The sequence below is a fragment of the Nannospalax galili genome, unplaced genomic scaffold (assembly GCF_000622305.1).
Source record: "Nannospalax galili isolate Female #2095 unplaced genomic scaffold, S.galili_v1.0 scaffold27, whole genome shotgun sequence".
Classification (NCBI taxonomy): Eukaryota; Metazoa; Chordata; class Mammalia; order Rodentia; family Spalacidae; genus Nannospalax; species Nannospalax galili.
The window spans coordinates 1,201,345-1,205,689 of record NW_008357993.1 but is presented as its reverse complement, the minus strand read 5'-3'; positions in this window follow the sequence as shown (position 1 = coordinate 1,205,689).

The following is a 4,345-nucleotide window of genomic DNA, read 5'->3' as shown; positions in this document are numbered from 1 at the left end:
GGCCTTGCCAGCTGAAAGAAAATTGCTTCTGGTGGTCCTTATGAACTGGTATAGAGAAGAAAGCATTTGCTAAATCAATAGTGGCATACCAGGTACCAGGAGATGTATTAATCTGCTGGAGTAAGGAAACCACATCTGGTACAGCAACTGCAGTTGTAGTCGCTACTTGATTAAGTTTTTGATAGTCAACTATCATTCTCCATGACCCATCTGTCTTCTGCACAGGCTAAATAGGAGAGATAAAGGGAGATGTGGTGGGAATCACCACCCCTGCATCTTCCAAATCCTTAATGGTAGCACTAATTTCTGCAATCCCTCTAGGGATGTGATACTGTTTTTGATTCACTATTTTCCCTGGCAGAGGCAATTCCAGTGATACTGTTTTTGGTTCACTATTTTCCCTGGCAGAGGCAATTCCAGTGGTTTCTGTTTGGCTTTTTGAACCATAATAGCCCTCCCTCCACAGGTCAGGGAACCAATGTGGGGATTCTGCCAATTCCTAATTATATCTATCCCAATTATACATTCTGGTACTGGAGAAATAACCACAGGATGAGTTTGGGGACCCACTGGACCCACTGTCAGTCAGACTTCAGCCAAAACTCCATTTATCACCTGACCTCCATAAGCCCCTACTTTAACTGGAGGGCCACAATGCTTTGTAAGATCTCCTGGAATCAGTGTCAACTCAGAACCAGTATCCAATAGGCCGCGGAATGTCTGATTATTTCCTTTTCCCCAATGTACAGTTACTCTAGTAAAAGGCCACAGGTCCCTCTGGGGAAGGATGGGAGAAAGGTGAACAGCATAACTTTTTGATACTGTGACAAGTTCCTTCCTCAAGGGCACCTGGACTTCCCTTCATTCAAGGGGTTCTGGGTCTGTAAACTGTCTCGTCTGGAAATCAGTTGACTGAGGGGGTTTCTCTATTGCTACAATCCAATACTGACTTCCTGTCATTTGTCCTAGAGCTTTTCTGCTTATACAGATCAAATAAAAACTTAGTAGGCTTCTTATGGATTTGGTCCCTGGGAATACCATGATTGATTAGCCAGTACCACATGTCCATTCGGGTCATGCCATTATAAGTATTGTTTTGCCTTTGCTACCCATTACGATAAGTACATTCACCTTTGGTAAGACCTTTGGTCTTTGGTAATTCAATACTGCCACCTGACCCCTCCTCCAAGGTCCTGTTACACCTATTATATTTACATTTAATTTATGCAGTTGAGCAGCAGCATCTCCACCTGTAAGATCTGGCATAAGGAAAAGAGCAAAAACAAAGTTCTTCAAATGTTCTGGGGACTCTCTGAGTATTTTCCATCTTATAAAATCAGTAAAAGGCATGTCCTCTGGGCCCTCCCCTGGTGGAGGATTTGGTTTTGCACGTTGAATCCACTCAAGCATACCAATTTGCCATAGCCTTACAATCCCTTCATCAACAGTAAGCCAAGGGATATCTGGTATCTCCAGCTCTCTGTCAGTAGGCCATCTTTTGATAAATACCTCAGCCAACCAATCAAATAAAATATTTTGTTTTTGTCTTTTTGAAGCAGGGTAGCCCCAGCTGTCCTGGAACTCACTACATAGACCAGGCTGGCCTTGAACTCACAGAGATCCACCTGGCTCTGCTTACCAAGTGCTGGGACTACAGGTGTGTGCCACCATGCCTGGCTTCAAATAAACTTTTAAGACCTTTTTTAACTGCACGAGCTTCCATATTAAACCTAGAATCCCCAGTCAGGGGGCCCATGTCAATAAACTCAGCCTGATCCAATTTTGTGTTCCTTCCACCATTATCCCACACCCTTAAAATCCATTCCCAGATGCATTCATTAGACTTCTGCTTGAATGAATTAGCAAATTCACTAAATTCTTTAGTAGTATAGTGCACCTTCTCGAGGGCCACACTTTATATCTCTTGTCTAGGGGCCTGCTTAGCTTTAAGTCTGGTTATAGGTCTAGATGCAACAACTGGGCCCTGAGGGACATCAGCTTTATCTTGCTGAATGGGATTAGTTTTCTCAATGGAATTAGTTTCCTCAGGCAAGGGTGGGGAGGATAGGTCTGCTGAGGGTGGGGAGAATAATTCATCAGGTGAAGCAAATTCCTCAGAGTCTGAGGATTCAAGCCTCCTCAGGGTTCTCCCACACATCTCCATCCCACCTGTCAGGATTCCAATCTTTCCCTACCAATGCCCTCACCTTTACTGCTGACACCCTTCGAGGCTGGGAATTAAATTTATGTTGTAGGTCAGCCAAATGTATAATAAGGGCTCCAGCTTGATTTTCTGCAGCTTTAGCTCTCTGGCTGCTGGAGAGAAGATTCTCTTCCAGGGCACACTTGGAAACTTTTAAACTGTTGATGTGAATCTGGAGTTTGCCAATTTTATCATTAAGCTCATTGTTCACCTTCACAGTTTATCCAGAGATGCTAGAACTAACCAGCCAGCATCACTATTTTTCTTATTTTTCCACAAATTGTCAAATGTTTTATGTATAGAGTCAGTATATTTCTTGCTCTTCACAAGAGGTGAGTTAGAAGATTCAAATGCGTATATCTCCATAATTGTTTCAAATAGTCTACACCAAGGATTTTCAGTGCTCTCCATGCTACCTGAAGACTCTGAGTTGGAGAGCCTGCTCCAAATACCAACAAGCCCATTAAAGAAATTCATCCTTTCAATTCTGTTTCCCTAGAACCATTCCATTTAGTCACTTTTCTTTTGCTGTGATAGAAGCACTGACCCAAGCAATTTATAGAAGGAGGAGTTTATTTGAGCTTACAGTTCCAGGGGAATTACAGTCCGTTATGGCAGGGAGACATGGTGGCTAGAGGTGGCTGGAGCAGGAGCAGCAGAAACTAAGCTATCACATCATCACACAGGCATAGGAAGTAAGAGAGCAACTGGAGATCTGACAAGGCTTAAGAACTCTCTAAGCCCACCTCCAGTGACGTGCTTCCTCCAGGATAGACACACCTTCTAACACTTCCCAAAACAGCGCCATCATCTGGGGACAAAATGTCCAAATACTTGGAGCCTATGGGGGACATTTTCATTCAAATCATCACATTGCTAATGACTTTTTTTTTTTAAATAAAAGGATTGTAAACACTACAGGAAACCAGCAACCAAACCTACTATAAGTTTGCATGGCATGATTCTCTAGACCAGAAATATACAAGTGTTTTCTGCAAAAGATCAGAAAATAAACATTTTTAATATTTTTGTAATAGATGGTTTTGTCACAATGCTGTGAAAAATAAAGGCATGACAAGGACTATCCTAGAGGCTATAGTTTACTAAACATCTGCTCACAACAACCAACAAGGGCAGCCAGTGCTTTTAACCAGTGAACCATCTCTCCAGCCCCCAGAATTTCTTATAACTCATCTTTCACAGTTAAAAATAAGGATAGAGCTTCTAGATATTGGAATTTAACGATCCATTAAGAGCCGCTGTCTCCTGTGCAAAGGTTATACAGCTAGTATGGTACTACAAAGTAGACATTAAAGGTAGAGAAAACAATATAAGATACTGACTTCATATGATGACATGCTGGTCACTATTGTAGGTAGCTGAGTTAGGCAGGGACCCATAGGAAACAAATAGAATACATTGTAACTATAGTATGGTTTAATGCATGAACTATCTATAAGGGGTATAAGAAGAGGAATCAATGATATCCAAATGATTTATTATTGAAATTGTCCATTTTTGAAAGTACAGGAAAGTTTCAGTAATAAATTACTCCAGGCCAGTGTGACTGACACAGTAAAACTGCAACTTTTGTAAAAGTGCAGTATACCCAGAAAACAAATGATACCAAATGTTGGAGGGGATATGGGGAAAGGGGAACACTCATCCTCTGCTGGTGGGGCTGCAAGCTGGTTCAACCCCTATGGAAAGCAGTGTGGAGAACTCTTAAAAAACTACAAATGAACCTACCATTTGACCCAGTTATACCACTCCTTGGCATATACCCAAAGAACTCATCCTATTGCAGAGACACTTGTACATCCATGTTTGTTGCTGCTCTCTTCACAATAGCTAAGAGATGGAAGCAACCTAGGTGTCCCTCAATTGATGAGTGGTTAATGAAAATGTGGTTCATATATACGATGGAGTTTTACTCAGCAGTAAAGAAAGATGAAATCATGAAATTTGCAGCTAAATAGATGGAACTAGAAACTGTTATACTAAGTGAAGTAACACAATCTCAGAAAAAAAAATCGACATATGTTCTCCCTCATATGTGGATCCTAGCATCAGACTCTGATAAATAAGTATGCAACCAGACATTACTCCAGGAACCAGGACAAGGGTAAGGAAACAGTGAGT